The following is an 18,536-nucleotide window of genomic DNA, read 5'->3' as shown; positions in this document are numbered from 1 at the left end:
CATGTCTCTCACACAGAAGCGAGTACGTGTTCTAACTTCTCGTCCCTTCCACATCCCTCAAGGAGCATTCTTTTGGATGCCTACATGAAGTCTGAGTCTCAGTAATCATGTGGAACTCCAAAGAGAACTGCTTAGTTTTAAGGAACAGTGCCAACTAATTACTGCTTACGTTTTTATATATGGCACAAGAGGAGTCCATCTGTGTGTACATACATGCATACTTTTGTAAGTGTTTATTATTTCGACGATTACTAGGTGTAAATCAAAAATATCAGGTGCATTCCTGTTCCACCTATTCTAGCTTCCCACCATTCTTCTCCCTAACCTCCATGAGTACTCCATAGAGCTGCACAATCTTAAGTGGCCAAGAAGACATTTTAGTGCAAATAAATGAACATCTATTAATTCTTCCTCTCTCCTTGAATCAGAACCCCAGTCTAAAAGTAGATTATTGATGGAGAACAGAGGCAAAACCGGTTGCAAGAACGGACAGAATTTAAAATAAGGCTGAACAAAGACCTCCCAGAGAGCTGTAAGGTCTATTGTGTAAATAAAGGTCAAGCCCGGTGGATAATGCTCTGACTACTGGATCAGGAAGAAAGGAAAAAGGTGACCACGTGCCCAGGATACCTGGGGGGAGGTGGCAAGACAACATTAGCTCTTCGAGTCAAGAAGGGCTTTCCCAAATCCATCATCTACTTGATTTGCTCCCAAGTTTCACCCTAATTTTGCAGTTACAAATGAAATTTAATTATAAGATTCATGGAACACCTTCAATCCCTCTGAGTCTACAGCACCCTTGGGGAACTGTTTTCCTGACATTTAAAGTAGTGTGTGTTAAAAATTTATAACATGGAGCATTATTATAGATACAGATGGATTAGGCCATATGTGTCCTAGTTAATAACCATCCTGGGATGTAGAGACAGTCAAATGAGGTTGAAGTTCAAGTGTGTCTCTGGAAACTAATGGAAGGAAGGGAGGGAGGGAGGGAGGGAGAAGGAAGAGAGGGAGGAGGAGGGAGGGGAGGGAGGGGAGGGGAGGAGGGAGGGGAGGGGAGGAGGGGAGGGAGGGAGGGGAGGGAGGAGGGGAGGGAGGAGGAGGGGAGGGAGGAAGGGAGGGGAGGGAAGGGAGGGAGGAAGGGAGGGAGGAGGAAGGGAGGGGAGGAAGGGAGGGAGGAAGGGAGGACTTGTTGGTATCACTCATCTTTTCCCTTATGGTCTCAGAGTTTCCTACCTAACCCAAAGGCTATATAGTTTACCAAATGTCTTCCCAATGTTTTATTTTTACATTTTGAGCTAGGGCTTTAACCCACCTCACAGTTTTTCCTTTAACTGGTGTAAGATGAAAAATCTAAATTTTTCTTCCCAACGTGTGGCCCAGCACCATTTATTAAGTAAACCATTCTTTTCCCACCGGATTTATACGTGTGTTTCCCATATATGGTTTCCCGTAAGTACTCAGACTCCTGATTCTATTTCTGTGCCAGTACCTGCTATTTTAATTACAGTGGCTCTAGAATTCTACCCTCTGAAAAAGCAAGTCCCATTTTACATATTTCTAAAACGTCCTGGTGATCCTCACACATTCATTCTCCCTCAGGAACTTAAAATCACTTGGTCTGCTTCCCCATCCCCCAAGAAACAGCAGCGCTCTGCTGGGAAGAAGATAAAACCTGTAAATTCCTGTGGAAAGAACTGGTATTTTAGGATATGGTCTCTCCATCCAGAAGTACGTTCCTCCACTATTTAGATCTCATTTTTAAAAACTCTTCTGTAAAGTTTTACATTTTTCTTCTTATGTTCCTCCTAGTAAAATCTCTAAGTATTTTTCACTCTTGCTCACAATTTTTAACTTTGTCCCAGCTCTAAGTGGTTATTCCAAGGATGAAAAAAAAAGCCATTCGTTTCTATGCATTTATTTACTCATAAGTTTACCTAATTCAAACATACTTAAAAGATTACCTTGGTTTGGGGCGCCTGGGTGGCTCCGTTGGTTAAGCATCTGACTCTTGCTTTTGGCTCAGGTCATGATGTCACAGTTTGTGAGTCCCGCATCAAGTTCTGTGCTCAGGAGCAGGTGGAGCCTGCTTGGGATTCTGTCTCCCCCCCTCCCCCACCTCTTCCCTACTTGCTATTATCACTCTCAAAATAAATAAAAATAAACTTAAAAAAGATTACCTTGGGTGCAGTGTATCATGACAACCTTTGAAAAAAATAATTTCCCCTTCCCAATCTTCCCAATTTCTTCTTGTAAGTTAAAATTATTCTTGTTATAACTTATTAGATATAAGTTATGAAAGTTATAACTTATTCTTAGAGTTAAAACCTTTAAACTACTATTAAGTAGTGAGAAGGCAATCAAGTATTTGATTTTAATGGGAACAGTTTTAGTATTTCACCGTGTAATTGAATGTTGCTGGGTTTTGTTAATCAGTCTTCATATTTAAGTACTTTCTACTTATTCCTATTTTATTCACATGTTAAAACCCACATCTAAAAACAACTATTAGGCATTTTTAACATCTAATGGCATTAAACAAATTTTTTTCAGGCTTTTGAAAGATTCCATAATGTTAAAGCATCTTTGAATTCATGAAATAGACCTTAGTCATGCTGACCTTTGAAAAATACCACACCTGGTGCTAATTTGTAAATTTAATTAAATTGTGTTGTATTTATACTTGTATTCCTCAGTAAATTGACCTACATGTTCTTTTTCCACGTAATCTATGTTAGATTTGGGGGCCACAGCCTATATTAGTCTGTATTATATTTTATTTTTATATTTTAGAAAGTACCTGTTCTTTCTAGACTGGCTGTAAAACTACCTAGGCATGGGGCTTTGTCTTGTTTTCCTTTTTCTTAACAGATGAGCTTAGTAAATTGACAACCTGCTTGCAAAGGCAACGTTTTTTTCTGATTAGGGAAGAAATCCTCAGAGTTGTACACAGAGATACACAGACACCCCAAGGGATGTTAACTTTCTCAACTTTCCAATTTCCGACTTGAAAAGAAAATCTAAGAAACACCTGACATTTGAGCACTGGAAAAATATAGCAAAGGAGTTAATACCATAAAAGCTCAAAATCCTATGTCATTCCTTGAAGTTTGTAAGGGAAATAAAAATATCCCTTAGCAATTTAAAACTTCCCAATTAAATTGAGTGGTAAGTTGAGCCCCAAAGCTTTTCGGTTTCTTCCCCCTAAGAGGACACCCGTTTTACGTCTATTGAACCTTCCTACACGACTTGTAATAACATTTAAATGCCATTACCTTATAGTGGTTCCTTATGTGGGGGCTCTGGCTGGCCTCTCTCTGTACCCCTCACTAGCACCTTCCCTAGGGTGCATCTGTATCTATCAGATGGGTAACTTTTGGGGAAGGTGCTGGGCATGCCAGTGACTGAGTGGGGAGTCTAGCTCTGGGCACAGATACCAGCATGGCCAGCCAGCACAGAAGCCTGGTGTTCATCAGTCATAGGGCTAACACTGTGACCATCCCATGGATAGCACGCCTCTTTCTCAGTTGATTCTGAACTCAGGAGAAAAAGAGGTTACCTACTAATACCACTCACTCGTAAAGCTAAACCATCCCTTTATTTCAACAAAGAACTCTATGTAAACATAAAAAGGGCCAAATGACATTTGCCAATGTCCTCAACCATCTATCTGTACCTTGCTAAGACAAGCTTAACCACTGTGCCAGAGAGTTAAACCCAGGGCAGCACTGCTCATTTAGAACCACAAAACTCCCCCTGTCTCTGCCCCTCCCATGCTTGTGCTCTGTCTCTCAATAAATAAACGTTAAAAAAAATTTTTTTAAAGGGGGCACGTGGGTGGCTCAGTTGGTTAAGCATCCAACATCGGCTCAGGTCATGATCTCGGGTCATGATCTCAGATCATGGTTCGTGAGTTCAAGCCCCGTGTCAGACTCTGTGCTGACAGTTCAGAGCCTATAGCCTGCTTCAGATTCTGTGTCTCCCCATCTCTCTGCCCCTCCTCTGTCTCTCAATAATAAACGTTAAAAAAAATTTTAGAACCACAAAACCTGCAGGCATCAGACCCAGGAGGACATGCAAACCTACAAACAGAAGCCCTTGAATATCTGCGCCTTCTACATCATGTTAACAAGCAATTATTAAAATGAGCTACTATGACGGTTTCATGGATAATGACAATTTTTCAATGATGCCCAAATCTCTTGGGGGTGGGAATGGTACCCAGTTCTCTGAGTCAAGTAAGAGACAGTGACTCACCTGCCCCACAGCCCCATGGCTCTTAGGCATGCCCTGTGACCATTACACAACCTGCTAGGAAACATTATATGGTCACAACTTGCCTTTCAAAGAACGCTTTCTGATTCTTAAAACACTCATATACTAAAATTATACATTCAATCAACTTTTTCCATTTCTCTAACCTGTAACAGGCAACACAGTAGAGAAAAGGGGGCCTCATAACTCAGGTAAGTGTGCTGACATCTCCCTTCTGTAGTTTTTATTACTGTCCTGTGACCTTATCCTCTAAGAAAAACACTTGAGATTATGCTATCATGTCCTGTCACTGCCATAAGTTAATAGTTTACATTGTCACTCAGGGGCCTCAAGCTGTGAATAAAATAGAAGTAAAAAGGGTTTCATGACGGGAAAATTTACCTGCATGCAGTACACGGGGGACACAAATTTAACATTTCTTATATAAAAAAAAAAAAATTCTTGCCTACAGGTTTCTAAGTGCTACGACACAAGCAGAATAAATATATTTTTTTGACTTGTTTCATGTTCACTATCAGATGAATCTCTGCAAAGGAGGAGAAACTGTGGGCAGAAGGGCAAAGAATAGAAAATTTATCATTTGCAGAGAATTAATTAGAACAAGGTCCAAATGGTATGTCTTGGCAGCTCTCGACTGGGAACGTCATACATTACTCAAAAACAATATTTAATTGCAGATCGGCACGCCAAGTACGGCAAGGAGCTATCACTTGGCTTGCTTACTTGAGGTTTTGTGCAATATTAAAAGATTTGGTATGGGAGAATCTTATTCAACCGGTCAGTTCACATAAAAATTGCTAGAAAATAAAGATGCATTGGCATCGCTGAACGCTAACACCTTTGGTAACTTCAGGATCGTTTTTGAAATGGTGTCTTTGAAAGTGTTTCTCAATCCTCAGATAACCCAAGACCCAGAAGACAATGCACCTAGAGGTGAAGTGACAATTAGGATAAAGTGATTTGCTGAAGGTCCGCCAAGTGGATCAATGGACAAGAAAGATCCATTAACTAATTTACTCCTGGGATGTGCAGGAAACACACAACTGCTGTGGAGGTCACCAAGATCCCAGCCTTAAAAAAAAAAAATAAATAAATAAAATAAAATAAAATAAAATATAACAAAACAAAAAACAAAACAAAACAAAATAAAATAAACATCTCTGTGGGGGGCACGAGCCATAAAATGGTAATTAATGACACATAACCAAGTGATAAACGCCAACATCAAACGATGCCTCCAGTGTTATTAGTGAAACTTTCGAGTCACCTTGAGGTTTTCAGAGGATCTCCACCAGTCATCTACAGAGCAGAGTTCCCATACTTAGCAGCTAGGATTTTTATTTGAACAAATCTGTTCCCACCTCCAAACCTTTTCACCACAGTTGAACCTACTTCCATATCCCGAGCCCCACCTGGTACACTGTAAGGATTCACCTGAAACATGGTGGAAATGAAGGGCCAGCCTATTTTTCCCAAAGTGGAAATTGGCTGTGCCTATTTGAACTAGTTTCCAATTTTTTCTAATTGTGGTTAAAAAACCCACATAACAATACTCCGACCTTAATTCTCTTTAAGTGTATAATTCACTTGTATTCAGTACATTCACACAGATCTCCAGAACTTTTTCATCTTGCAAAACCAAAGCTACATTTCCCTTAAACAGCCTTCCATTTCCCCTCACAGAGTCCCCGGCAACCACTGTTGTATTTTCTACGAATTTGACTACTCTTGGGACCTCATATAAGTGGATTCATACAGTATCTTTTTGTGACTTAGTTCACTTAACATCCTCAAGGTTCATCCACGTTGCAGCAGGTGACAGGATCGCCCTCCTTTTAAGACCAAATAACATCCCACGGTACGTATATACCACATGTCAGCCATTCATCCATCAACGTACATTTGGGTTTTCTCCACCTCCCGGATACAGTGAATAACGCTGTAATGAACACGGCATACCAGTATCTCTTTAAGATCCTGTTTTCAATTCTTCTGGATATACACCCAAAAGTAGGATCGCCAGATCCTACAGTAATTCTATGTTTGTATTTTTGAGGAACTGCTCTATTTTCCATGGCAGCCGCCATTTTGTATTCCCAGCAACAGCGTACAAGGGGTTCAATTTCTCCATATCCTCACCTAACACTTGTTAGATTCTGGGTCTTGACAGCAGAGAGGGGTATCTCACAGCTCTCTTGATTTGCATTTCTTTGAATGGTTAGTGATGTTCTTTGGCTTAACTGTCTGACTGAGCAAACACTGGGAGAGCAGTCAAGGCTTAGGTTTTCAACCTGGACCGAGACATCAAGGGAAGGGATACTGGCCCAAACCAGTGAGTGATGTTCAAAGTGCAACAGGACGATGGGGGAAGGTGCTAGGCAGGGACTCTCAAGCTAGCACTCTCCCATTACTGATTCACTGAAAAATGCCGGGGGAGGAAGGAAAATTACTCAAAACCAGCCTACTCCTGTGGTTTACCTGAATGAAACAGCCAAGATTTCTCACCTAATATTGCTGCCCATACTACAGACCTCGTTTTAATTATGCATACGTGTGATTTAAGAAGAGTTAAGGGGAGGGGGGGGGGGGGAGATAAAAGTCTCCTCCACTTACTGAGAAAATGTCCCGTTGTACGTTGTGCTCCGAAGGAACCAGAGCAGAAAACTGGGTACAGAAGTTGCAAAGCTAGAAGTGACAGCACCAAATGGCCCAACCATTTCTCAAATGAGGTTTCATAAAGAAGCTGAACAATGAAAGCCGCTGTATCTATGTGCTGAATTAGGTTTCAACAAAATTCGCACGTTCAAGCCCTAACCCCTGGTGCCCAATGACCTTATTTGGAAATCGAGCCTGCGGACACTCAGGTTAAGATGGGGTGGGTGCTAAACCAATACGATCGTGGCCTCAGAATGAGAAACTGGGAGACAGACCTATGCAGAGAATACCATGTGAAAATGAAGGGGGAGATAGAGCTGCACTTACAAGCCAAAGAACACCAGAGATTGTCTGCACACCGCAGGAAGCTGGGCCAGAGGCATGGAAGAGACTCTCCCTCACAGCCTCGCAAGGAAACCAACCCTGCTGACATCTTGATCGCTGGCTGCCGGCTTCCAGAACAGCGAGGACACACGTTTCTGTTGTTGCAGCTGCCCCATCTGTGGTCCTAGGTCACGGCTACCCTGGCAAACTAACACGTTCTATTTCAGCAAATAGCAAATTGAGTCATCAAGTAACGGAGGAGCCCAGGAAACGGACCACATCTAAAGCGTCACCTCGATGCCTCGGCAGAACGGGCTGCCAGTAGGGCCTTACAAACCATCGCCTGCCTGGAGGGTTCACGTGGGTATACAGGGCACAGAGAAAAAGAACTTTAGCCTAGGACCTTGTGTACCACTCAACAATGACCAAAAACAAAACCAGCTCTCCAGGCCCCTTGTCAAGCATTTCTGGAGCCAGACAGAAGGCAAAAATAGGTTTGGAAGCTAAGCAATGCGACTCGTACCCACATAAAACCTCTCTAAACAGCTCTGGGTTGGCAGGACGCCCAACGGCTGTTGGCAGTGTCTCAGTTTCTGTTGAACCAGTTTTCTGCAGAAAATTAGAGTTTTATGTTCAAAGACTGACATGTACCTTTCAGGAGCTTCAGAAAAGAAGGCAGCGGTGAGCACTCACAGGGAAGCCCACCTTAGAGAAACTGCCCTGGGAATGGAAGGGAAGGGGGAGGAAAAAAGGAGACAGACCACCTTTGTTATCAGGGGTTCAGGAAGTTCACGGTTAGCAAACGCCAAGACTTGGAGGGAGGGTTTCCTCTTTAGAGGTGAATAATGGGCAAGAGCCTGACAAACCAGGAGAGCTCTGGGTAGGGCGGCGGCCGGGAGCCCAGACGCTTCATCATGTGGGCAGCAAATAGGGACACTAATCGTCCCTGCGTGATCCACCTGGACGCAAGGAGATGTTAAATGCAGCCGAAACGCAGCTCACAAAGAAAAGAGGACTTCCCAGCACCGCGTTACAAAGCCAGACGTCCCATTTAACAGCTCCAATAAAACCTTGGTACTTACAGAAATCATTAAATCAGGCTAAGGGATCATCAGACAGCTAACAGTAAGATAGAAGGTTTTGTTTCAACTCACATATTCAATATGCACGATAACCACACACAACTTTGGCCAGCTTTTTTTTTTTTTTTATCTTTGTTATTTGGATTATACTGAGAAAATCATCTGCAAATTCAATAAAAGCATGCCCATGGATCGCAGGATTCATTTGTGAATGAAGGGATCCGTGCTGGTGTAGGACAGGTAGAGCAATGTCCTATGGAGGTGGGATTAGCAATGGAGGTGTCAGAGGGTATAAAGAGGAACCCCTCACCCAGGGCTGGAAGTGAAGGCACAGAAGAGAGACCCACAGAGGTTTAGAGGTAGGAGCCTGAGGAAGCCACGTCTGGTGGCCTTAACCTTCTCTGGGAGGTGGCTGGCTTGGTCATCCCCTAAGAGAGATGGCTCTTCCCCCACTGTTCCTGCTGACCGACCTGGACAGCCCGCTCACCGTGGCTCCCCTGCCTGCGGTCAGGCTCTTCATCACCCACCCCTCCCCTGCTTCCCTCCTGGCCCTGCTGGGGTCCCTGGCAACAGCCATCGATCCTGCTGGCTGGTCCCTCCTGCATGGCCACAGCACGAGTGGACTAGGACCCAGTCCTTCTTGCCCCATCAAGCCTAAGGATGACAGCTCCTGTGGAGCCGCAGGAGACCTGGCCGGGAGGGATGAGGACGGCCTGCCACAGCCACCTCAGACACAGCAAAGCAATGATTAAGGGCTGTCCATTAGAGGAGCCAGGAAGCTCCAATGACCAGGTGAGATCGGAGGTTGCAGATTTATAGTGGCCACAGCCTCTGCTATGGTAGAATTATTGCCAACAACCGTTTTCTGGTGTTGCAGAAAAGAAAGGAGCTGTGGTCACTGCTAGAATCAAAGGCAAGGGACAGGCACCCTCCATGACAAGTCACTGTGATCTGAACCACGAGCATGTCATCAAGGCAGGAGAAGGGGCAACTCCAAGGGTGAAGGGCAGAGGTCACAGGAGGGACAAGAGAGAGGCAGATCGGGTAGGAGTCACAAAGTTGACTCAGTGCCACTACTGGGAGGGAAAAAAATATTATCACAGAATATTGAAAGCATGAGCTTTCATGGAAGTGTTACCAAATATGTACGACTGGACATCTAGCCCATTCAAGTGTCCCCTGTACCCTGAAATCAGTCACACATGCCTTTTCTTATTTCTGCTGTTCCTAGTTAAGGGGCACATATTCAGAATCAGAAATTGAGGAATGCTTTACATTATAAGTCAGAGTCTTCGACACAACGAGTTTTAACTGCCTTTTCAAAAGCATATCAAAAAGGAAATCTTTCTACTAACTGTTCAGTGAAAACAAAGAAGTGTTTTATTTTTAACAGGCGTGCTAATAAGGAAATGGGCGTCTTGAGGCTCAGGGTGAAACAGACTCTTTTCCCTTCATTCTATGTTCGCTATGATTTTGCTACGGGTTGAATTGGGTCCCCCAAGATTCAGGTGTTAAAGTTCTCACCCCCACTATTTTAGAGTGTGACTTCATTTGGAAATAGGGCCTTCAGAGGTAATTGAGTTCAAATGTGGTCATTAGGGCTGGTGCCCTTATAAGAAGAGGAAATTTGGACATGATCACCCAACACAGGGAGAAAGCCACGGAAACATGGAGGCAGAGACGGGGGCGTCCCATCTTCCAGCCAAAGAACACGAGAGACTGCCAGCAAACCACCAGAAGCTAAGAGAGAGGCATGGAATGCATTCTCCCTCAGAAGGAACCGACCCTGGGGGCACCTGGGTGGCTCAGTTGGTTGAGTATCCGACTCTAGATATCTGCCCAGATCATGATCTCCTGGTTCATTAGATGGAGCCCTGTCAGCAGAGCCTGCTTGGGATTCTCTCTGTCCCTCTCTCCCTGCCCCTCCCCTGCTCACTGTCTCTCTCAATAAATAAATCTTAAAAAAAAAAAAAAAAGGTAACTGAGCATATGTTTGCTGTTTGACATTCTGACAAATGGCCACTGGAACATGACCTAATAGCCAGATGCACTTTTATGCTACACCTCATAACTAAACTGCATCAAAATTAAATAACAAGCTGATGACTGCTATCACCCCCTTCCTTTCAAATGATTCTGAGCAGGGTCCTTTGAAGACGCCAGATTTAAATGCTTTCCCAGCCCAGCCTTCACTTCAGTGTGGCAAGCAGAACACCGTAGCTTCTGGATGACAAGGAAATGGAAATCCAAGGAGTAAATATAATTTTCCTAATATAAAGGGAAACCAAGCAATCAACCTCCATTTGATACTTCCACTCGGTACAATTTACATAATCACTACCAATCTTAGAGGTTCATTTACAGAGTCCCGGACTCCTCTTTGTGATTAAAAATAAGGCAGTGCCTTTTATTAGCAACACGCCTTCCCGTCAACTACAAAACGACACCATTTCTAGTACAACAGTTGTCATGGAAAGGCCTGCGCCCCTGGATTTCCTAGTCCTCTGTGACAGCACAGAGCCACCCAAGTGCAAACCTGAGGGCTGTACCGTCTCCCAAGTGCAAACCTGAGGGCTGTACCGTCTCCCAAGTGCAAACCTGAGGGCTGTACCGTCTCCCAAGTGCAAACCTGAGGGCTGTACCATCTCCCAAGTGCAAACCTAAGGGCTGTACGGTCCCCCACTCTGTGCTGCCAAATCTTATCAATTCTACCTCCTCCATTTCTCCTGGGTCGGCTCTTGTGTGAGCATTCCATCTGGAGTCCGTGCTGGTACCTGAGCACACGACACTACAAGGTCTCTGGTCACTGGGTGTTCCACCCGCAGGATGAGCCTGTTCAATCCATCCTTTCCAATTCGGGGCGCCTATCGCCAGCATGTGTTGGGGGCCAGCACGACTGACCCGCTAGGTTATCCTAAGGGCTACTTCTGGCCCTGGACGAGCTCACGGCGTGAGGAGAGCAGGGCTTACGTGGAGAATGTGCAGGGCCAGGACCCAGCTCCCTCCCCCCAGCTTTGTGACCTAGACCAAGTCCCTCATGCCATCCCAGCCTCACCGGGCTCTTTCATGCCTGCCTCAGAGGTTCACTGCTCAAATGCAAACGAGATAACAGAAGGACAAACTCATTGGCACAATGTCGGGCACATGGCAAGGGATTTTTAAAAGACAGTCCTTTTTGGCGGGTGCCTAGGTGGGTCAGTCGGTTAAGGGTCCAACTTTTGATTTTGGCCCAGGTCAAGATCTCATGGTTTGGGAGTTCAAGCCCGGAGTATGGCTCTGTGCTGATGATGCAGAGCCTGCTTGGGATTCTCCCTTTTCCTCACTCTCTGCCCCTCCCCCGCTCATAATCATTCATTCCCTCCCTCTCTCTCCTTCTCTCTCTCAAAATAAATAAAACTTAAAAAAAATAAAAGGTAGTCTTTTTTTGTTCACTTAACCCAGCAGCACCTTGCCTTGTGTGCTCATAAATGTTTGTGCAACTCCTATCGTGTTTTCCAGATCACATTCCACAAACACCAGAGCCGCACGGTTCCACTGTGGGGATCTAGCCTAGCTTCCTGTTTATACAAATGAGGGAAGAGGAACCCAAAACAGCTCTCGCTTACAGTTACAAAGTGTTAAAGACTTTGAGAACTGCTCACCTACAGAAGACCAAAACTGATTAAAATCATCCCACGCCTTTCTTAGGAGTTAAAACTAACGTCCGACTCAAATGTCCAAAGAAATGGCTAATACGTGAATCATTAAAGAAAGTAGATAATTTAAAAACCAGTGTGATTTATGTTAATATTTCATATTAACATTCAAACACAGGAGTATCTCACCATCTAAGCACTTCCTTCAAAGGGACCTACACAGCCTGCACGGAGGAGAGCTGTCCTGAAAGTCTAAACGACCTTCATCCACCTTGAAATCCTTCATCTGGTCTGTGTGTAGAGCAGAAATTCAGCAAAGCCAGAATGCACATAAAAATTAAGCTAAAAGAACACCCCTGTCTATTTCAGAGCTAACCAAACTGAAGCACAGAGAAGCTGCAGATATGTTGGGGGAAGAAAAAAGACGGGGGGGGGGGGGGGGCGCGGGGGCAGGGAGTAAATGTGCTTGTCAGAAACTGAGAATTCATCACAGCTGTCCAGGTGACAACTCATTCTTACAGACCTTCAGAAGCCACCTGGGATACATCTCTATTTTAGGAAAAACCCTCCAAAGAGAGCTCAAATTGAATGTGAGACTGTAGAAAGAACTATGGGGGTCCGTTTGGGGGGGGGGGGGCGGTGGGCATGATTCCTCCTGCCATGAGTATGCTATTTTCATTTTTTTTAAATCTTAAAGTGCTTTCGTACTTTTTTCCCCATTTCACCTCGCCGACAGCTCTACAATGAAAGCACAGTCTCAATTCTGTTAAAGAACAATCCAGAAACTAAAGCTTAGCAGGAATGGAAGGAAAAAAGAGCAACTTTCTTGAGAAGCCCACAGGAGTCCAGGGCTCGGCAAGGTGTTTTTCCAACAGAGCCCAGCCCCAGGAGGGAGGCATCCTGCTTCCAGACTTCGAGAGGAGACAGGTGGAGAATGGTGATCTGCTCATCCAGGGCCACACGGCCAGTGAGCCATGATGCCAGGATCCACACTCCTGGATTTTGCCCTCTAACCCCTCTGTTTCTGGGAATTAAAAAATTTATTATGCCCATTTAAAAGGGGCGGGGGTGGGAAACAGCTCTCAAACTCCCTATGTTTTCTCAGCATACTGGCCGATTTTAACGTCAGATACGGACATTCTCAATTACAGGTTTTGTTGGGGTTTTTGTTTTTTGGGTTTTTTTTTAATTTATTAGGTTCTGAGAGACTCTTTTCAGGGAGAAAATAGCCAACAGCTGTTAGAAAATCCGTGCAATCATGTCAGAGCTACAGGACAGGCTTTGATCACAAGCATCTAAATCAAAGTTGAAAGGGGCGCACACAAACGTTTTGGGCCAACATCTGAAATCTACTCTTGGCTACAAGGAGCTAAAAAGGAAGGCTAACAGTATTAAGCTGAAATGATTTATGAAAAAATTTTTTTCATCCATTAAAATAGCTTTTAAATTGAACCTCATGAGGCCAGACCCAGACAGCACCATTTATCATTCTAGTTAAACAAAACACAGAAAGGGCTATGCAAAGCAGAGTGGACATAAATACTATTTCAGAAACTTTGCTGATAAAATGAGCCAAAAGCAACACAGATAAGGAAAGAAACACGGATTTATTTTTCAAAAGCTGAGTGACCTGGTGAGATTGCTATCCCTCATTCTGGTCCAAACTGCAGCTGCTTGAGAGCTAGTTAATGTAGCTCCAGGCATAAGCAGCTCTCTTCTTGGTTTTAAATGGCCAATTAAATTTTATTCAGGTCCCACCACCAACTCCTCCCCCACTGTCTCCCTCTCCCCATCTCCTTCTAAGTACATTTCATGCAAAAAGAGAAAATAAAGTAGCCGGGGACCCCACACCTGCCTTCTAATACCACTAGAATCTGATCACCTAGAGGGAATAATCCACCCCACCACCAGGGACTCAGAATTGCAGGGGAGTGAAAAACAGAACACTTCTAAGAAAAGATTTCCCCTCCTCAAGACCTTCAGTTAAATATATATTCCCTCTCTCTGGGGACAAAAGAAAAAGAAAAGCGACTTTCAGTGGCTTATCCTTTCTATGATGGCTGAAATGGGGGGGGAAGTGGAGCGGGGGGGGGGGGAAGTGGAGCGGGGGGGGGGAAGTGGAGCGGGGGGGGGGGGAAGTGGAGCGGGGGGGGGGGGAAGTGGAGCGGGGGGGGGAAGTGGAGCGGGGGGGGGGGAAGTGGAGCGGGGGGGGGGGGAAGTGGAGCGGGGGGGGGGGGGGGGAAGTGGAGCGGGGGAGGGGAAGTGGAGTGGGGAGGGGAGAAACACACAGAATTCATTAAAAACTTAAAAAGACCAAGGGAAAAGGAGCATGTTTTCCAAAGACACAGTTGTTATGAGTGAGGTGTAAAGTAAAAGTCTACAAAGGAAATGTGGAGATTTTTTTTTTTTTTTTTTTTTTTTTTTTAAGTAGGCTCCAAGCCCAGCCCAGCCCAGAGCCCAACCCAGGGCCTGAACTCACACTCTCAGATCAAGACCTGAGCTAAGATCAAGACCCGGTCGCTCAACCAACGGAGCCACTCAGGTGCCCCACTATCATGGAGCCTTAAAGACAAACTCTGTCCTTTTTCTGAGCTCAGGCTTATGAAGAAGACAGCTTTAAAATTCTAGGACCATTTAGGACCTTTCAAAGAACCAAAGCACTTGGAGAACACGAGCTCTCAACTGACATCAAGCCCAGCTTCAGGGGAAATTAGATCTTAAACGAGTTTCATTTCACAAGGTAAGAAAATGAAATGTTTAACCACTTAAGGATGGACCGTAAGAAGGTCTGAGCTAACACAGGCAATATTGCCCCCAGTAAAAAAACCTCTGGTCTATTAGGACATGCCAACTGGTTCTTAAAAAATTTAGAGGTCTTCTGTTTTCAACAAATGAAAAATGTGTGGTCTAGAAAATAACAGAGTTCTTTCAGTCTTCTCTCTTCCATTGTCAACTCGATGTAGTTTGGCCCAGTTTCGTTCAGTGAGATTTATGTAAGTAACCCCCCCCACACACACACACACAATACTGACATTTCCTGATCTCCATAAATAGTAGATCATGTGTAAACCCCAGCATGCTTCTTCACGCTCCTCACGTGTTTTGTTTTGTTTTTGTTTTTTTAAGTACTTATTAGGTAACAAACTACTGCATCTGATCAGTTTGGGGGTTCTTTTTTATTTAAGGTGAAAAGTTCCTTTTCTCAAAGAGTTTACCATCTGCCCCGGCAATTAACAAACACTAATCATGAGAAGTTACACAATCCATCAGCAAAGATGTCAACACAGAGTCCCAGCTCCCAAAAACGGGAGGAAAAAAGCCTTTAATAATATCTAGACCAAACACCTCATTTTGCGGATAAGCAAACTGAGTCTCAGCAGGGACAGAAAGGAGCTAATTAGGGAGAAAGGAAGATTGGAGCCCATGGTTCAAGTCTAATTAGAGGTGCAGATAACAAGCTGTGGTGAAAGAGAGGGCCCCCAGCAAGAGCCCCGAGGGCCCGGGATGGTGGGTGGGATGGAGAGAAGGCGTCAGAAGGGAGGCTGGGAGGTGTTTAGAATGGGGAAAGCACCAGAGCAGCTCAGAGGTGAGAAAGTGGCGACCTTCCCTTTGGGAGCCGTGGGAGAGGTGAGGCTAAGGGCAGGGAAGGGGGACAGTATTGGGGATCATGAAGGCTGGGTTCCAATCCCGGTCTCGTCATAATGCGTACAAAAATGGGGGAAATGACCAGAAGCTCTTTAAGAGGCCACCACCACCCACCACCCCTCAGATTCGGGAGTCAGAGGGCAGAACGTAGGTGTGGGCAGTGGGTAACACGCATCGGGCATCTGCTGGGTCCACCCAGCTCCAGGTGTAGGACCGGGTGATAAACACGAACACAGGAGGCCCTGCCCCACGGAGCTCCCCTTCTACATGTTGGAGCCCCAAACAAGCTTCCTTGGTGTCAACAAGGAAGAGCAGGTGTGGCAGGAGATGCTAATACGGAAGGTGAACCGCCAAGGACAGCGGTGGAGAACCAGGGGCCGTAGCCCCAGCTCGCCCAGCCTCCCCAAACTCACGAGGCCACTTTATCCTCAGGCATTTTGGAGCTCTACAGGCTTCTGAGGGAAAGTGGTGACAAGACACAAACACACAGAAGGCCCAATGATGGGACCCTGCGATAGCTGTGGCCGACACCGAATTCCTTCTGCCACAACCAGCTCCAGGCTCTGCTTCCAGAAGGTTCCCACCACCGCCGGCCTCCCCGCACCTGGCCACTCCTGCCAACTCAACCCAGACCAGGGGGCTTCTGGTCTTGTGAGCATCTTCCCCACGTGTTTTTACCAGGGCTGCTCAAAACAGCAAAAATAAAACAAAAAACAAAAAACAAAAAAAACGGCTTCCTTTTATATTCCCTGATCTCAACGCTTCCTAGAGTGACCTTGCTAACGAAAACAAACTGAATAAACACTTGTAGCATGAAGCAGATGGCTTCTCCTCCACGTGTCTGTAGGAACAGTGTTTGTTTACCAGCAGGGTCAGGAAGACAGGACATAGAAAACCTTCTCAGAGGTCTTAAGTGAGGGAGGGTGGCCCTGGCTGGGGTGGGGCGCGGGGAGAAGGGTCGTTAACCCTTTCAGATCTGCGTGAGGCACTTCATTTTGTCCCCTCTGGCTGGAAGAGAAAGTTGCGTGTATCATAAACCACGGGGGAGGCTCATTGGCACAGCATTTTCCACATGAAGGTGATAAAACGCTGTACAAGAATTTACTACAAATACCGCATTTGAACTTTCTACTTTGCGGAAGAAATACCGAAGTGGACCGTCCAAGCTCAAGAGCAAAGGTGGTTGGTGGGGCTACAAGCAAAGTGGAAGAAACTGGTGCTCATCACGGAGGCTTTTCAAAAGGCTCTTACATGACTTTTTTAAAGGCTAGATATCACAATAGAGACAACCATGCGGACGAGGGTTCGGTTATCTGTGCTCAGAAGTACTTAGGGCATTTATTACTGAAAATGAGGACTTGGGGGACACCTGGGTGGCTCAGTCAGTAAAAGTGTCCGACCCTGGATTTCGGCTCAGGGTTCACGGGATTAAGCCCTGCCTCAGGCTCTGCACTCACAGCACGGAGCCTGCTTGGGATTCTCTCCCTCCTCTCTCTGTCTCTCAAAATAAACTTCAGAACCATAAGATACAATGATGACTCTGCCTGCATTCTACTCTAGAACAAAAACAAGAAAAGGCCCGGGAAATTCAATCCCCAAGGAAATACACGGTTCGTACAAGAACGTTAGCAAAGGAAACCACAGGGACCTCTGGCCCCGTGCCCTGCTCATCTGTGTGGCAAATGTGAGTGAGAAATGAGAATATATTCCTCTCGGGGCGCCCAATCAAAGGAGGGATCACACATGGGCGAGGGAGATCCTTCCAGGGCCAGACACCCAGCCTTGATGAATTCACAGCAAGAAGCTGTGGAGGCAGGTTTTCCAGCAGTTATGGAAGGCTGCATCTTTTGCAATCCCATGTGGCTGTGATTCCATCCTGAGGACTAAGACTAAGTCACCACCGCCAGCCTGATGCCTTCCAGCTGCGTGAAGGCCCGGCCGTTTCTGTGCTTAAAGAACACAAGGTAGCAATTTAGAATCAGTTCCGTCAATAAAAACGCTGATATCTGCCTTTCTACGGGCAGTTACAGAAAACATCTGGTTGAGAAGGAACATTCTGGCCCAACTAGGAAAATCAAAGTATGAATGGATGGGGCATGTGAAAAAACTAACAATGACATCAATTCTACTTGTAAAATAAACTCACTCTAACATTCGGTCAGCAAACATTTTAACATGCCAGGCGCTGGGAACGGGACACAAAGGCAAAGGCACCACTCCCGACACTTGTATTAAGTGCTTAGCATGTGCCGAGCTGTTACAAATAGCGTCTGGAACAATTCTGTTGTTATCATAGTATGAGACAGGGTTTATCACTAGCCTCATTTTACAAAGGAGAAAGCAGAGATACAGAGAGGTTATCTCGTCCAAGGTGATCAAGAAGTCAGTAAAAAAGGCTGAAATTTGAACCCAAGAAGCCCAGCTCCACCCTGACGGGTGTATAAGTAAAGAGGACAGAGGGAGGGAAGAAAAAGCTACAGTCTCAGTCTCAGAAGTTAGTGTCTGGGTAAAACTGATGGGGTCTTTAAGGGTGCATAGGAGTTTATCAGGGAAGAAAGGAGAAAAGTTCTTTCCAGACAGAGGGATTATAAATGCAAAGCACAGACATCAGCACTTATCAAGTAAAATACTTTTTAAAGATGAAAACAAACTCCACTCCTATTTCTTAGGCAGGGAGATCCCGTAGAGCTCCTAGAAAAACAACAGCTAGCAACAGTCTTAAAACATGTTTTGGTTTAGGGCACCTGAAGAAATGCAGTTGAATACAGTACAATACTCCCTGTAGTTCATGCACACAACAGCAATAGCTGATAGCTGTCAGTCCAAACCACACACGGGAACACGACTTAACAGAATGTGTTGCCAGAGATTTGGGCTCCCAAGTCCTTAGCACAGTACCAACAGGAAACCCTGAAACTAA

At 45.2% G+C, this 18,536-nt stretch overlaps 1 protein-coding gene and 1 long non-coding RNA gene across 5 annotated transcripts in view; one reads left to right on the top strand and one right to left on the bottom strand.

Annotated features, from left to right (window-relative positions):
• Positions 1–18,536, bottom strand: part of FARP1 (FERM, ARH/RhoGEF and pleckstrin domain protein 1) — a 282,193-nt gene that overhangs the window by 203,608 nt on the left and 60,049 nt on the right. The gene's annotated exons all lie outside the window — the stretch shown is intronic.
• Positions 1,441–5,374, top strand: LOC128314540 (uncharacterized). Its single transcript, XR_008296303.1, has 3 exons — positions 1,441–1,731; positions 4,431–4,466; positions 5,175–5,374. It is a non-coding gene; the product is annotated as an uncharacterized LOC128314540 (long non-coding RNA).

The sequence above is a fragment of the Acinonyx jubatus genome, chromosome A1 (assembly GCF_027475565.1).
Source record: "Acinonyx jubatus isolate Ajub_Pintada_27869175 chromosome A1, VMU_Ajub_asm_v1.0, whole genome shotgun sequence".
Classification (NCBI taxonomy): domain Eukaryota; kingdom Metazoa; phylum Chordata; class Mammalia; order Carnivora; family Felidae; genus Acinonyx; species Acinonyx jubatus.
The sequence above is the reverse complement of the archived record's forward strand: the minus strand, read 5'-3'. Positions and strand labels throughout refer to the sequence as shown.